Below are 18,262 nucleotides of genomic sequence, written 5' to 3'. Positions count from 1 at the left end.
GACACAAAATGATTAGTCTATACTTTAAAACACTGGCTAAGATATAGAGTTTGTTCTCTGTCGAGAAACAAAATGCCAGAAAATCTGCAATGGAGGGGCTGTTTGCATGTGTTTGTAGCTGTTCCATGATTATTGTAAATGGCAGAAGTGCTCCTTACACCTTAAATCAACTATGTGTCTTAGACTCTGTGCACATGCTTTGCTACACTGGCACTACATCGACACTACTTTTGCTTTTGCTGTTGATATCCTCCACACACTGATTGGATAAACAGCCAAAGAGGTATTTCACAAATAAATCTTGATGATAAATTAGCCATTACAACATAAAATTAGACATAGATACTGCTGATTTGCTGGGATTTTCTTGCACAATCATCTCCAGGGTTTACTAGGGTTTATCCTTTTTCTAGGCCTGAGTACCTTCTTGATCTCAGTGGTGAAGACAATGGACAAACTGTTTCAAGATCATAAGAAGACAAGAGCAACTCAAATTATCCAAAAATGAATGCAGAAGAGTATCTCTAAATGGATAACACATCAAACATTGAAGCAGATGGGCTACAGCTGTCAGGGTGCTGGGTCAGTGACCTAGCATTTTGAGTTTATTTTGTATTTCTGATTTCTTTTGATGTATTGGGGACATTTTTAGTTCTAGTGCTTACTGTTAGTATAGTTTAGCTAGGTTTCAGTCTAATTAATGCTATCATCCATGCTTCCTTGTTTATGTGTCTTTTTCTGTTTCCTGTGTAAGTCTGTCTTGTCCTCTGTGTATGCCCGTGCCTCGTCCCCCTTACCTGTCCCCGTGTTCCCCTCCTTGTGTTCTATTCCAGCTCCCTAATCTGTCATGTGTTCCATGTCCTATTGTCAAGCGTGTGTTTTCACAGTCTACGTCTCAGTATGATTCCTGTTTTATTTTGACAGTCTTGTGTTCCGTGTTTAGTGTGTTTAGTTTTGCTCCCCCTCTGGTATCGTGTCAGCTGTGTTTTCACTTCCATTATTAGCCATTGTCGAGCTTTCTGTTTACCTCCTCACGTCTCCATGGTTCATGGCGTCAGGATTTTCAGGTTTCATGTTTTGGTTTTTCCCAGTTTTGGTTTTGTTAGTTCTTGTTCACTTTATGTTATCATTTATTTAAATATGTTTCATTGGCTATAATAAAGGCTATTTTTTTTCGTTAGATTCAGTCAACCCTGTTGGAATTTGACATAATCAACATGAAACCAAGGATCTGTTCTGCTTGTAACAACAGTTCAGACTGGTGATGGTAGTGATTTCTTGAACATAATAGCAAATTACTGAAGTCAGATGACCTCCATGGTCAACAGATCCCAATAATATTCCCAAGATTTACATCATGGATGTGCAGCTGACAAATCTGTTGCAACTCCAAGATGCTCCATGTATTACATAAAATCTTGGATGGCAGGGGAAGGCTATGAAAGTAAAGACACTTTACTGTTTTTAAATCTCTAAACGAAATAAAAAGTACCTTCGGCTGCTCTCCTGACACAAGATGTTAACCTCAACAGTATGGAGCTACAAATATCTAACCTTTCTGTACTGTAATTAATTTGTGTCCTTTTTCATTTTTGAAAATGAAAATTTCCCCCTCAGTAAAGTACAATTCCCTAATGCAGTACTTTTATACATTTAGGTCTTGCATTCACTGCCAGTAATGACCCTAAACAGACATAAAACGAAAAAACATCTAAGAGATTTTTATCCGATTTAACTGTTTGCAGTTACGATTCTCTGCACAAGAGTAACCAAAAGATTACAACACATCATCTAAAAACTTGTGTGATCGGCTTCAACTGAGGTTCCAGCTTTTAACCTTCCCTTGGAGAGCAGAGAAGATGAGTGCCCCGGGGCTGGCAGTCTAATATTAGAGTCATGTTTGTCGTAACATTCCTCTTTGAGAAAATCCACTCTGGGCTGATTATCAGTGTGATCCACTCTAGTAGACCGGCAGCGGTGAACGTGCCATCGTAGCTAGTGCCATCATCAGCTCTGTGAATCGCTACTGGAGTTCATAAGCGAGGACGTTCTTTAATAATCTTTTATGAAGATAGGTTTGTAAGTGTAGTTTCTACTGAACTTGTGAATTTCTTTCGAGGCTGTTAACACATGTAGACACATATTAAGAACTGTGAATGGTAAAGGTCAGGTTGTGTTCATGGATAACCACCACAGTATTCAGTAGCAGCACAGGTTGTTACATATTTGAGACACTTTTTACTATATTGCATTTTACAGTAGAATTATGGGAATTAAAGTAATGTTTGTCTACAAAGTTGTACTCTGCTCTCTAAGGTCGAGATTAAGCAGAGGAAACTTTAATGGACACTTTAATATGAAAGTGTTTTTTGACACATTAATCGTGTACTTAATTCCTCATGTGGAGGCAATCCTGCCTTCTCTGAGAATTGTGGGGGCTTTGCCAGCCTTGAGGGAACTTATTAATTACACAAACTAAATTATACACTAATTAGTTAAATAAGTAAGACAAATTAATACTCAGACAACTGATCTAGCAGTCAAATTTACTATATAGTGCATGTTTTATTTATTTAATTATAGATAGATAGATAGATAGATAGATAGATAGATAGATAGATAGATAGATAGATAGATAGATAGATAGATAGATAGATAGATAGATAGATAGATAGATAGATAGATAGATAGATAGATAGATAGATAGATAATTATGTCAAGTATAAAAATGAGAATAGAAAAAGACGAATATAAATAAACTTGTATCTATTAATATAATAAATATTTTGTGGTTTTGGGGCTTTGATACATGTCTGCAGTAATATCTACTAAAAGAAGCAATCTGTACCCTACAGTTTTCTTCCCTTCCTGTTATTGTGCACCATCGTGGCCAAAATTGCTGAACCGCCAACAGAGGGCGTTATGCTAAGCAATCCAGTCAGGATTCAAAACCTGAACTATTTAAAGCCAATGAAAAGAAAAAGTGTTCAGGCTCTGCAGATACAAAAATAATTCATTCAGAAATAAACCTCTTATTGTCCAAGCTACTTTTACCAAAAAACGCATGACCCACTTTATAAGCACTTAAAGTAGGAAATATTTTAGAAAACAATGTGGAAAAATCACAGACATATACTCCCAAAGAAAGAAAGAAAGAAAGAAAGAAAGAAAGAAAGAAAGAAAGAAAGAAAGAAAGAAAGAAAGAAAGAAAGAAAGAAAGAAAGAAAGAAAGAAAGAAAGAAAGAAAGAAAGAAAGAAAGAAAGAAAGAAGTATTATTTGAAGATTGGACAAACATGCTGAAAGAAGATACTAAAATGATTAGGAACCTGCAGCAATGCATTTAAGCATTTCTTTCTACAGTATACAGGTATACAGACAGTTTGCAAGTTACCCCTTTGCATGCATGCACGTATGCAATATATGCAATTGCAAGATAACAGAATATGAGGCGAGAGGTTGTAAACATGTGGCTGGGACATGGAAAGTCCCTTAACCCTGTAAAGCCTAAATTATTAATGAAATAATTGCTAAAACATTAACATTTCTAGCAACCTTCTGACCTCCTGACAAAATACAGATAAAATCAGAGATTAATTTGCATACAGGATTTTTAATTTGTATAATATTTACTACATTTTTTTAAATAAATGTATTGTGCAATTTATTTGGGTTTTTGAAGGGAAAGGTATCACAATGATGATGTAGAAGTCACAAAGACTCAAAAAAACCCTCATGTATCAAATATGGCACACTTAGTGTTACAGGGTTAAAGCTGCAAGGTTGCCAGGACTACCAAATATGCTTCTGTTCTGACGGCCTCATGGGCTCAAAGGAATTTACTTATTCAGTCTGATCATGTTAGCAACAGTTCCTAGGAGGGCCAAAATGCATTGCACCATTAGGCAGTCAAAACTCCAAATACTTAATCCAGACAGACACAGGTCACACACAGAGAGGCAAAAGGGGAAAGGAAAAGAAATCCAGCACGATTCAGGTAAAAAAAAAAAAAAAAAAAGAATTGGACAAGAAAAAAATAATACACAGTGAATAACTGGAAAAACAAAGAATACATGAGGAGAATACTGGAGAGTGATCCTGGGAAACCTTCCTCCTGCTTTATTTAAGATTTAAGATAGTAGCAGTATAGTAAAATTCCCTCCATCCATCACTTATGCCAGCTGCTCTGAAATAAGAAGGAATTCATGATCCTAAATGATATTTATGGTTCACATTTAAAACATCAAAACAGCTAATGCCATGAAATGGAAAACACACATTTAGTTTATGTTCTTCTTAGCATCATGACGTGCTGCGCTGTATGCTTACTGCTCAATAACACTAAAAACAAAATCGAAATGGGGGCCATTCGATTCCTATACAACCGTTGCAAGAGCTTGGTTCGCATTGCCGGCAATATGTCGGACTCGTTCCCGGTGGGTGATGGGCTCCGCCAGGGCTGCCCTTTGTCACTGGTTCTGTTCATAATTTTTATGGACAAGATTTCTAGGCACAGCCAAGTGGCGGAGGGCTTTCACTTTGGTGGCCTCAGAATCTCATCTCTGATTTTTGCAGATGATGTGGTTCTGTTGGCTTCATCAGGTGAGGGCCTCCAGCTCGCACTGGAACAGTTCGCAGCCGAGTGTGAAGCAGCGGGAATGAGGATCAGCACCTCCAAATCTGAGGCCATGGTTCTCAGCCGGAAAAGGGTGAAGTGCCCACTCCGGGTCGGGGATGAGTTCCTGCCCCAAGTGGAGGAGTTCAAGTATCTCGGGGTCTTGTTTGCGAGTGATGGGAGAAGGGAGCTGGAGATCGACAGACGGATTGGTGCGGCAGCTGCAGTGATGCGGACGCTGCACCGGTCCGTTGTGGTGAAGAGGGAGCTGAGTGTAAAAGCGAAGCTCTCAATTTACCGGTCGATCTACGTCCCTACCCTCACCTATGGCCACGAGCTGTGGGTAGTGACCGAAAGAACGAGATCGCGGATACAAGCGGCAGAAATGAGCTTCCTCCGAAGGGTGGCTGGCCTCTCCCTTAGAGATAGGGTGAGAAATCCGGCCATCCGGGAGGGGCTCAGAGTAGAGCTGCTGCTCCTCCACATCGAAAGGAGCCAGCTGAGGTGGTTCGGGCATCTGACAAGGATGCCTCCTGGGCACCTCCTGGGTGAGGTGTTCCGGGCATGTCCCACCGGGAGGAGGCCCCGGGGCAGACCCAGGACACGCTGGAGAGATTATATCTCTCGGCTGGCCTGGGAACGCCTTGGTATTCCCCCGGATAAGCTGGAGGAGGTGGCTGGGGAGAGGGAGGTCTGGGCTTCTCTGCTTATGCTGCTGCCCCCGCGACCCGGTCCCGGCTAAAGCGGATGAAGATGGATGGATGGATGGATGGATGGATGGATGGATGGATGGATGGATGGACAAAATCGAAATGATGGAGAATAAAAAGTTTGGATGAGGAAAACTAATGAATAAATCAAATGAGTTTCATTGTACGAGCTGGGTCAGATGCAGTTTTTATTGAATAGATTTTACATTGGGTTGGGTTTGTCTCACCTAATGCTAATCCAATCACAATGCAACTCAAATCCAATCAATCAGAATATGATAATGATGCAGAAGGATAATTTATTCGAGAAGACAATGATTTCAAACACTGATTACTTCCATCACTGGAGACAATGACAAAATCAGCTCATACACCAGGGAGCACTCTCTCAAATTAGCAATCATTAAGTTATCTGTGATATGTGACAAAATGAACATCATCAATGACCCTTTCAATATCCCGTGTAATTGGAGCTTAAAAAGGCTTGTGGCTTCTTGGGGGAGTTTGTTGACAGGTGGAAGTCTAGAAATTAATTCTTCATGTCTTTTTTCTCATAAGAGGTGCCAGTTTAGATTCCCGTGAGGTTTTCCTCATGCTCTCTTAGTTGGAGAGAAGTGGAAAGCCTACACCCCCGTGTTCTGAGAAGCAGGATGGAACTGTGGCTCCTGGTATCCGGTCTACTGTGTTCCCAGTGAGCAGAAAATATTGAGAAGGGGAAAAAAGATTTACATGGAAGAGTTCAAAAGAACAATAAAGGCCAAAGAGAAAATAAAAAAGGAGGAGGTCAGGTCAAGTAACAGCCCATCAGGGTAAATCTCTGTCCCACAGCAGGATGACACGGGCAGCACGGAAACCATGACTAAATCAACCTCAGAATATAAACGTGCAATATAAAGCTGCATCAGCCACAGGCCAAAACATATATCTGTAGCGCTGTTATGACAGGATTGATTACAGCAGAGTTAAGCATGAAAAGTGACGAAAACATGAATCAAATACAGCGACCGATGCGACTGATGAATTTCACGGCCATCGAAGCAGACATGTGCAGAAGTACGCAGCAAACCCGAGACTGCCGCACAGGTGATGCGCGCTCTTGTTCCCGTGCGCATCTGCTCATTTATGTATGTTTTCGCGTCTCCTCCGAGATTAAGTGGATCAGACATTTTTAATCTTGTCAGGGGAGCTTTACTAGAGAGCTCTTGCTTTGTCTGGAGATCCTCTGCATCTTTCTCAGTGCCTTTGAAATCTTAGTAGCGAAACACGATCTCTTTAACATAAGTAAGAATACACACTTAAAATAGGGCTGACCAAAATGTTAACTGCTAACTGAGCATGAACAGTTTATCATAGCATGTGAGGGGTTTTTATTTCAACGTGCTGTAACAAAAAAAGACCTTTTTAAAATAACCCTTTGATGACATTGATCTTTAGATCACAGCCATGTGTCTTTTTGGTTGTCAAAGCTGTGACTTTACTGGTTAATCTATGTAACAACCTGAGATTTGAATAATAACCTGAATTATTCAGTAAGGAAGCGAAGAGGGAGTACTAGATATAACCTCAGGCTCTTCAAAGAAATACAGCATTACTTTCATTTGATTTGATTTTTCCATTGGCCCACATCTTTCTCCTCTTTGAGACATTTCAAATCGATTATCTACTCACCCATCACAGTCATGAGATGTGTTAAGCAGAAGCAGCGGGGTTCCAATCAGAATTTCTAATGGCAATGTTGCCACTTCCTGCCCCTCTGGACACAAACCACTTGAAATTAGGGTGAAATCTTTTTTTCCCTCCACGGTGGAAGGCCATCGTCAAATCAGGAAGGACCTGCAGCTTCAAAATGTGTAGTTAAGATGAATTTGTGGACCTCAGAGGTTTTTTGTGGACCTCTGAGATAAGGCTGACCTGGAAAAAAGCAACTATGAATGGAAACACACTGCACCCACATCCTACACTGGAGCATGATTTACAGCTATAACATTTCAAGGTGTAGTACTTTATGTTACACATGTTTCAAGTGGGTGTGGGTCAGTCTCCACAGTTTTGACTTCATTTAAACCTGATAGACAAAATTCATCAGTTAGCAGAAATAAAAAAAACTGGAACCTACTAAAACTCTACAAAAAATGTAGCTCCTGAATAAAAACAAGATCATTCCTTCTATTTTATCTTTTTGCTTCGAATATCTCAAATTGGAGAACATGATTAATTTGTTGAGATAATATGATAACCACAACACTTTAGAAGTAATCGGTAAAATAATTGAGAAGTGATGCATTTCTAAGTCTACCACTCCAACGATGATTAAAAAGTACTTTTGACTGCCACCTTATACATAAGAAGTCACAACACTGGTATGTTAGATTTTCTCACACAATCCTCAAGGGATTTGTGTCTTCCTCCTCGAAATGAGCCAACAGCTCATTTCGAAATGAGCCAACAGCTCATTTCGAGGAGGAAATGAATTAATGCTTATGATAGGACACACCGTAGATCTGGTCATTTTACATCAGAGGCCTTGGGATGATGGAGTAGAACACCACGTTGACCCGTGCTGCTGTGAGCTTGGACATGCGGATGCTTCGGCTGAATACTCTTATTTGGTCTGAAGCTGGTGGAAAGCTGGGTCAGGCAGAAGCATCGGTTGTACATATAAGGTTGATTAATAAATGTGAACATGCCAGTGAGCAGAATGGAGTTTCAAGGAAGAAACACAGCTGGAAGTCATCCAGAGGTGCACACGCAGATGATTCAGAGAAGAGATCTGCCAAGTTGAGATTAAGCGTGTTTTTTGCTTTTTATGGGCAGAGCTGAGAAACCCAATTTGGCTCAGTAAGTATATTTTAATCCTTAGGATGATCGCAAAAGATTGGTTTGAAATGGTCAGCTTCTTTTTATCTCCTGAGTATTAAAAAGAAAAATAAAGTCCTAGTTCTTCTTATATACAAGGATGTGTGTCATAGCTACGCAACAGAACTGCTGTCCCGTTCTGTCCTGTCAGTGAAATGAAGAAAGAAACCAAAAGGTCAGTGTGGTCAGACGTTTGCATACACTCATCATGGGCATCGAGGCCATGGTATTTTTGAGATTTTAAGGATTTATTTGAACTGTCCACAACAGTGGAACGATTGTGCAGCATCCATAATGTTTCGTCTTTATTGGATAGTTTGATGCTGAAGATCTGGTATTTGGTCCTTTGCTCACCCACTGAGCTAAAGTGGTGCAAATTCAAATTTATTTCAGATTTTGTCTAATACACACAGGGTCAAAATAATAGAGAGGCTAAAATATATGCATGTAATCACTTAAATATTTTATGGTGCTGAAGGTTCCATAATGTTGTTTAACCAACTAATATTAACTTTATGATTATGACTGACTATAACTGGTAGTTTACAGATTTTTATTTATTTATTTTTTGGTAAATGATAAGTGGACATGTTTTTTTTACTTTTCTATCTGAGCACTCAAAGCGATTTACACAACTTGCTGTATTCACCCAAGGACTTTTTCTATGCTCTTTCTATGTAATTGCTTCCTATCTAGCATTAACACACATTCACGCTCCAATGGATACATCGGAGAACAATTTCAGGTTGGTATCTAGCCCAAGGATATTTTTGGCATGCAGACTGGAGGGATCGAACCTTGAACCTGGAGATATAAGCAGAAAAATTGTAGATTTTAAGTTGAGAAAATATCTTGGAGCCTTTCTAAACAACTGAAGATTCCAAGATCACCAGTTCAAAAAATTGTATGTAAGTTATTCAGATGTGTCACACTTAGCCGAGGTCTAGAAGAAGACCCAACCTGTGACCCTCAGATGAGAGGTAATTGTTTAGGATGTTCAAAATCAACCCAGGAACCACCAAGACTCAATCCTACCAGAAAATGGAAACTGCTGGAATGCCATAGTGGAGCCAATTTGAAATCGCCATGGACAGGGACACAAAAAAAAAAAAAAAAAAAAAAAAGAAATTGCCATGGACTGTATGTTTGGAGCTGTAAAGATGAGCTTTTCAGAGCTAAGAACGCTATAGCAACCGCATGCATGGTGTTAGCAGCATCATGCTCTTTGGCCGGTTTGCTGCCAGTGGATCAGGTAACCTGCAGAAAGTGGATGGAATAATGGAGAAGCAGAACTACCTCAAAATCCTTCAACTAAACTGCAAGACAGTTGAAACTTGGATACGAGTGTTCCAAGAGGACACGGATCGAACATTAAAACTGGTTTTGTTAGAGAAGGCTGACATCGAACTTCCAAAACAGCCTTCCCAACACCCCAACCTCAACCTTATTGAAAATTTATGGATTATGATTCAAAGCCAGGCCTATGCCGGGAAAGTAACCATTTTAAATGAACGCAGCGTGGCGCAGCGTGTTTTGGGGTTTAAAAGGCACTGAGACCTGGTGTTTAGAAAAAAAGTGGAAGCAGAGCAACTACGGACGAAAGTTTTGGCCTGTCTCAGCAATGCAAAGCCCCCAGCATCCAACATCACCATGGAGGAGAGGAAGGCACTCACATCACTTAGTGATGACAACAACATTATCATCCTTCTGGCAGACAAGGGTAGGTGCACAGTATTGCTAAACCAGAAAGACTATCATGAGAAAATTTTGTCACTACTCAGTGATGAAAATACTTATGAGCCCCTGAAACGAGACCCAGGAAGTGGCTACAGGAAGAGGGTGATAGACTGTCTGAAGCAGTTAGAACAAGACGAGGCTATTGACCGGACCTCATACCACAGGCTATACCCAGGGGAGTCTACACCAAGTCTGTATGGTTTACCAGAAATACATAAACAGGATGCACCTTTAAGACCGATTGTCTGCATGATCAACTCTGTCTCCTATAACATCTCCAAGTTTCTGGCTTTGATCCTCAACCCGCTGGTGGGCAGCTCTGAAAACCACATCCAGAACACCCTGGATTTTGTTGAGAAGGTGAGAGATGTTACATCTCTCTTCACTTGCATCCCAGTCACAGAAGCGTTGGAGGTAGTCCGTAAGAGATACAGGATGACACTAACCTCAGCATCAGGACCACTCTCAGCATTGACCAAGTGTGTTTGCTTTTGGAACTGTGTCTTCATTCCACCTGCTTCACACACAAGGGTCAGTTCTACAGGCAGAAACATGGGTGTGCCGTGGGCTCCCCAGTTTCACCCATCATGGCCAATTTGTACATGGAAGAAGTGGAAAAGAGGGCTTTGCTATCCTACCCTGGGACACCACCAAGCCATTGGTTCAGATATGTGGATGACACCTGGGTGAAAATCAAATCTCAGGACGTACCACAGTTCACGGATCACATTAACTCGGTGGACCGACACATCAAATTCACCAGGGAGGATATGAAAAGTGGCAGGTTAGCCTTCTTAGACTGTGAGATTTCCATCAGGAATGGGGGACATCTAAAAGCTGACGTGTACCGTAAACCTACACATACGGATCAGTATCTAAGGTTTGACTCTCATCATCCACTGGAGCACAAACTGGGTGTCATCAGGACGCTACAACACAGAGCGAACACCATCCCCACAGACACAGCGGCCAGGGAAGCAGAAGAACAGCACATCAAGAAGGCCCTGAGTAAATGTGGTTATCCCAGGTGGACTTTTGTCAAAGCGGGAAAAACACCTAAAGAAAGCTCCAGCCGATCCAGGAGAGAAGGACAACCGCTGCCCGAGCGAAAACCTGCAGTGATCCCGTACGTGTCAGGAGTATCGGAGCAGTTGAGACACATTTTTTCTAAACACCGGGTCTCTGTGGCTTTTAAACCCCAAAACATGCTGCGCCAAAAACTGGTCCACCCCAAGGATCGGGTCCCCCGACACAAACAGAGTAACATAGTGTACGCTGTTAAGTGCCAGGCGGATTGCCAGGATTTATACATCGGGGAAACCAAACAACCTCTGGCGAAGCGAATAGCACAACACAGAAGAGCTACCTCGTCAGGCCAGGACTCTGCAGTCTATTTACACCTACAGGCCAGTGGACACTCTTTCAATGATGAGGATGTACACATCCTGGACAGGGAGGCCATTTACGTGAAAAGGGAAAGACCATCTCTGAATCGAGGAGGGGGCCTAAGGGTACATCTTTCACCATCTTACAATGCTGTGATTGCAGCCATTCCCCAACTCTCTGTGTGTTAGAGATCAGTGGGTTTTGGTCAGTGGTTGTTGATCAGTGGTCATGAGAATTTGCATAATTATGATTAAGGAACTGACATTGTGTAAATGTACTGTTTATAAGACTGGGGAAACCTGCAGTCAGCTAAGACTGAAGAAGTCACTTGGATGAGTGACGAAACGTTTCTCCCACAAAACGCTACGTCCAGATGAACAGAATCAGCTTTTTGGCCATTTTAAATGAATTCTACCAATTTTGCTATGAAGAGTGATCAGATATCCAGCCAAAATAAGGCTAGTTCATGGCTACCAAAAGCATCTGGTCAAGGTGCAACTTGCTAAGGGACATTGAACCAAATATTAATTGGGGTGTATGTATATATTTGAACTGGTATACATTAAAGAAACTAGTTTCATACTTGTGCATTCAATTCTTGTTTTTTAAAATTAAAAATGTGTGCTGTTCAGTCATTCAACCCCAGAAAGAGAAAAGTTCAAATAAATCATTAAAAGCCCCAAATTACCATGACATATACGCACATGATGAGTGTATGCAAACTAAAGATTAATATAGCTACTTTAAAATAAATGGTCCTTAATTCAGTCTTTTAAATACCAAACCATAGTTTAACACAGGCAGGAGGCTTAACTTAAATGTTTTTGTAAAGAGGATGCTCTTATTCAAGTGTCACAACCTTGGGGGTGTTTGCAGACGAGCAGAAAAAGAGCTGAATTAGGTTATGTCAGGCAAATTTCATGCTAATAGCTCCGGTGACATTTTGCGTTATTATTGCTTATGAAAATGGAAAATTACAAATATGCTACTCAAGTTTCCATCTCAGTGCACCTTCTCATGCTTAATATCAAAAGGTTAATAGACAATATGTAAATGACTCCAGAAGAAAAGGGGAACCCCTCATTTATATTCTTCAAAGTTCTCAGTGAAACTGAAATCCATATGTGGGTGATGGGTGTATTCATCACGGTGTTGGAGAATATGTGACTTGTGTAGCCAAACAAGTATAAGACAAAAACTTACTTGCGTTGTTAATAGTCTTATACAAGCCTCTCCTTGCAAACGAATGCAAATAAAATGGGGATTTTGCACTATGTGATAAAAGAGAGATAAAAAATGACCTTTTTAAGTTGAACTGCCATCTTTGTTGTTGTGGCAGTCTCTGCTCTCTGCCTCTTAACGAGGACTGAATAGAGTGTGGTGAGCTTGACCTCTGAGCAGGGCCATTTCAAGTTCAGCACAAATATCAGCTGAGAACAAGACATCTAACTCCCGCTAGTTCTTTAGGTCTTACACGACAGTTTACTTTCCCCTCTTACTTTTAACTTTGTGTGCCCTGAAAGCCTCGGTAAACAAAGAACACAGTCTGGAGTAATGTCAGTGAACCAAGCCCATCCTGAAAGGAAAATATTCAGATTTACAAATCAAAACTAAGAATGATCAAAAGGCACTTAATACGTAAAGTTAAACTCCTTATAGCATCATAAATAGAACGTCAACAATTCAAGCAGTTGAGATCTACATCTGTGAATGAATAGAATTCATCATTACCCCCACCACAGCCACAAGAGATGCTGGGTGTAGCTACTTGCTACCTAAATTCCTGTCTTTTGTGCCTTATATACACTATATGGACAAAGGTATTGGGCCACACCTCTTAATCTTTGAATCGAGGTGTTTGCAGTCCTATTGCACCGGTGTACAGAACCAAGCACCCAGACATCCAGTCTGCCTTTACAAACATTAGTGAAAGAATGGGTCATTCTGCAGAGACACTGTTGCCACAGCTCTGTTTGTGAAATTTCTTCCCTCCTAGATATCAGCTGTATGGTGGTATTATTACCACAGCCAAAGAGGTTATGTTCTTGGTAGTGCTTGCGTGCTTACATATGTGTCCTTCTGTCTGTAAGCACGACAGTTCAGAACAGAAATTCTGATAAATCTTTTTAGGGATGTAGACTTGACGTCCACTGACGTCGCCAACGTCAACTTAATTATTTATTGGTGAAAAAACTGTGATTTTTACAAGTGTGATGTGTATTACCAACATATAGAACGTACCATATAAATATTTTAAAGTATTATGTCACATTTGACCTCTCCTTTAAAGTCAATACTTTGCTATAAAGGTAAAAGTGATAATAATAAAGAGCTGTTTAAAACTATGTTGTTTTTTTGTTTTTGCTATTGTTTGGGCTGAGAATACAGGCATATAGGGAATGGTATATGAGGTTTCTAAATATCACATTACTTTTGACCTCTGATTTATTCTTCAAGGTCAGATAAGTTTTAAATTTTTTAATCTTTAAAATGTCTCTAAATTCTACTGCCTTTGTCTGCATAAGCAAAATTTGGGAAATGACACTGTGGGTTCTAAATATCAAGTAATAGTTTGCATCCAAATGTGTCACATTTTACCTCTGATCTCACTTTTATATTTCACATCTGTGTTTCTTTCAAAGTGAGCTCAAAATGCTGTATTGCCTTAAAGAATTAGAAAGAGAAAGATGAGCTGCCTTAGTGGAAATTTGTGTTCTCGATTCATGTTGTTCAAGTGGAAGTGTTTAGGAAAACCCAGTATTACGCAAAATGTTTAATACGCACACCGGTCCACTGTGTCCATTTCACGCTTTGCCGCTCCAAAACATGAAATGGGCATGCATGCAGAAGCTGCATTACCAGCAGGGGGAGATAATTTATATAAAGCCAAGAAGTTGGTAGTGAGCAAAAAACATACAAAGTGCATTCCAGGGTCCTTAATTGTCTAAATAATTAAGCGAGGTGGCTAACACGAGTTAATGATGTCTGTTTAAACGCTTTCCAATGATTGTTTTCATGTTGGCTTCAAATAAAATATCTCCCTCTGCCGTTACTGCAGCGTACTGCACCTTTTCCATCCTCTTTTCACACTTGGGAGAGGCAAAGAGTACAATGGACACTGTGGACCGTAATGTCTATTACACAGTATCGGGTTTTTAAAGAACCATACCAAGTTGCATACTGCATAAAAGTCTGACTCAGTAATTGCAGAGCACAAAACTTCCTCTGCCGTTAACATCAGTACAGAAACTGTGACCCAGGAGCTTCATGGTATGGGTTTCCATGGCCAAGCATCTCCTGTAGCTCTAATGTGTAGGTGGCCCAGTGCTTTTGTCCACTGGGCCACCAATACATTACAGAAAATACAAAGGGTGTCAGCTCACCTGTTATCTTTACAGCTTCTCCCTGTTTTCCTCCAACAGAAGCAATGGTGGGTCATCAGAGACGTGCCTGAACCTGAGAGGTGGAAGGTATAAAGCCTGGTTCTTCAATTCCTTCTCTCTGGGATGCTTTGTCATGCTGCTTTGTTAGGTTATTTTGTCTCTTGTACCCTTGTTCAGCATCATCCATTCACAGCATATACCGCTGACACCCAACACTGTCATGTGAAACTACATGTTTAGTTATATAAACTGGTTGGCAAATTGGACTGTGCGGATTTGTTATTTGCCAGCCTGAGCCAAGCTGGTAACAATAAACAGAATATTTTCCACTGCAGAAAAATATGTTAATGCTGAAAATTTATACAGCTGATTTGTGTTTGAACATTTACGATGCTGCATGATACAAATAACCAAGAATCATCTCTGCAGAGTCAGAGCTCTGTAGCTTTTTTTATCAGCTTTTTTAGGAAATTGTAAAAGTTTAGAAGAGTTTAATGAAGTTTAAATTGTGCAGAAAGTTACCAGAACTTCTTTATTAAGGATTTAAACACACCCAATATTTTGAATTATGAGATTTTTCAAATGAGAATGAGAAAGTAAATATAGATCACGCTGTTACTAGGTGATAACGGAGCAGCCATTACCAGTGATGCACACACAGTGTAGATGGATGGTTCATAAAGCAACCAATCTTCAGCAGTATGTGAACTTGTTATGTCACTATCTGGCTAATTTGATGATGTATTGCTTGTCAGGTAAAAGCTTATATTAAGTGTGACAGATATGCTAAGCTCTGATAGTAGTCCTACAAGTGTAAACACAGTCACACCACCAGAATGATGACATTATTACAAATACACTACGCCCCAATCTCCTTAATGCAAAATACTGCAGGACCTTTAAATTAAGCCACTATGCTGTAACACAGGTAAACTGCTTGTAGCCACAGATATGCTACGAAGCACGGAGCAAACATGCATCAATGAAGACTGTGATTTGACACACACGTGATAACCATAGGCAATAACATGGGGTGCATCAGCGACACCTTTATGCACGCATGAACTGAGATCTGTTTAATGTTTGTGGGCATTTAACTCGATATTTCGCTGTTATCTCCAGAAACTGATGTTGGAGTGCAGATTTATGGCCCTGTCAGGTGGTTTCATTCACAACTAATCTGACATGATGGATTTTAAACTACTGTGGCTGTGAAATTAGCATGAGTACAGCAGGTTAACCATACATGAATATTCCAGAAAGCATAAAACCAGAAAACATAATATGCAAAACGGCAGTGGACACGTTTCAAAAAGTACACATTCACAGGTAAACCACACTGATTTCCTGCAAACCTTTACGAGTACATGTTAACGACAAAGTGTCACATTTGTAACATCTCTGAGTGATTCAGAATCAGGATTGCTAAACATTAATATAAGAGCCCACGTCTAATTGTTATTCACCATCAATCTCCTTTCTTTTTCATGTCACCGCATAGATGGCTTGCACAGGTGACTCGTTTTCCTTCCTGCCAAGGTCAATCATTACCACCTTGGAGAGATAATTTATTAATAACAGATTGCCCTTTGTGCCTCCATTTTTTCAGGTGATGAATGCTTCAAACCTCGTTCAACCTTTATCAGAAAGAGTGAAACGATAAAGCTGCTAACCAAAACTAGATTCAGTCGAGGAATATTTTACAGGTTCATCATCCATGTGTTCGGCCTCACTAGCTGTTACATCACCGGTGTCCTTCTCTCTACAGGTATATATGTGGCAGATTAGTAATGGAAATAGAAAAAAAGGGTGTGTGTAATTAATGTATTTGCTTCCACAATGCAGTCGTAGCATGTTAATCACAGATGCGTGCTGCTCTGCAACTGGTTTAGCAACTGTACCTACGGTACATGTATCATGCAAAAAAGCTTTTTAAACATCAACAACCAATTGCAAGATAGATTTATGCGATGCATTATGAATCCACTCTACTCTGCATCATTCTGTCCCTCCATTCAGCACTACAGTATGTGGCTTTGTGCTACACTGCACAATGACACAGCAAAAATGTTTAAGGTAATGTGTATGTGAAAAATGCTGCAGGAATCCTGACTTTAGGGGGGAACCACTCATACACGCACATACATGATGGCATTGTAGGTACCAGACTTCTGTAACCTGCTGTTTATCTCTACTTGAGGCTAGCTGCATGGCAGTACATTTGAGCGTCCAATCTGCACTCAGAGGGCACCCAGAGGGCTTTGGGTTGTCAGTTCATCAGGTACATGAGGGCTTCTCACAAACATTATGAGCCCCTTATTCACATACACACACACAGATCAACTTTGTCTGAGGGAAACAGCCACAGGTCACAAAGTTATGGAGTCAAATACAGAGTTAGCAGAGCAAAGCAAAAATCATAAAAAATGGTAATTAAATAAGAATTAAATAGAATTAATTACCATAGTCTAATAGAGTTTAAATAGAAAAAGTAAACCAACTCCAACATTAGCCCATTACTGTATGTCTTCTCCATTCTGAATGGCAGGTGGTCATTAAGTTCCTTGGCCAGTAAGAAAGTGTAAAAGTCTCAAACCTAAAACAGAACGAAAATGTTTTGGAATTGTCCTTTTGAAGTTACGCGACACGTCCCACAGCGCTGTGCCATTCCCACGAATCGCATTTTGAGCCTTTGCAGTCTCTTGCACTCAGCCGCTTTTCAGGTGAAGTCAGTTAAGTCTTTGGGGGTTTAGAGCTTAGGCCTTTGGAGACTGGAATTGGGCCTAGTATAACACACTGAAATCTCCAACTTATCTGTCTGCTGTCAGTTCTCATTACGCTCGGTGCCAGTGCCAAGTTTTTGAAATCTTTGCTAGATATTTCTGGCTCCGCTGCATCAATTTTTATACTTTGCATGTATGCTTTGTTAAATTTTTTCACTGGTCTGACAATTGGAAGAATTGTTTCATGCAGACAAGAAAACCAAAAGCTCAACTTGTACTTTGTACTTGATTGCATAACCCCCATTGTGTGCAATTAAATTCCTCTGCACAGTACAAATATACTGTATGCCACAAAGAAAAGCTCATATATGATATATAGCATGCACAGTCGAGCATATCTTACCTTTTCTGCAAAGATCTTTTTCATTAAATGCAGATTGTCTATAATATAATACCTGTGTAAGGCATATATTTGTGTTTTGTCATGCATAATATCCACACTGCACTCAGTTTTGTTTAGAATGTTGCATAATTTGTGTTCAGATGGATGTTTGTCTGATGAAGATCTTGTAGGTTGAAACATTAAAAAACTCCCTTTGGGGACAACATTTTCCTCTGTCCTGCACCCGAACAAGCACGAAAATGTTTCTTATTTTTGTGGCAAAGCTCAACCCAAAGCTCAGCCCTGGTAAAGAGTGTTTCTCAGTTCATTTTATTCAATTTGTTCGTCGTCTTATCCTTAGCTGACCAAAATTTTGAGACTTTTTGTATTTATTATGTGTTTTATAGTCAAATAGTTTCAATAAAAGCATTTATTGTAGAACTGAATAAAGAATATTTATTATTACAACATT

At 40.1% G+C, this 18,262-nt stretch overlaps 1 pseudogene; it reads left to right on the top strand.

Annotated features, from left to right (window-relative positions):
- Positions 1-9,376: 9,376 nt before the first annotated feature.
- On the top strand, positions 9,377-11,490 carry LOC146552454 (uncharacterized; annotated as a pseudogene).
- Positions 11,491-18,262: the final 6,772 nt, after the last annotated feature.

This window comes from Mchenga conophoros, linkage group LG19 (genome assembly GCF_057382185.1).
Source record: "Mchenga conophoros isolate Kocher_MC1m ecotype Shallow Benthic linkage group LG19, M_conophoros_male_GT1.1, whole genome shotgun sequence".
Classification (NCBI taxonomy): Eukaryota; Metazoa; Chordata; class Actinopteri; order Cichliformes; family Cichlidae; genus Mchenga; species Mchenga conophoros.
The sequence above is the reverse complement of the archived record's forward strand: the minus strand, read 5'-3'. Positions and strand labels throughout refer to the sequence as shown.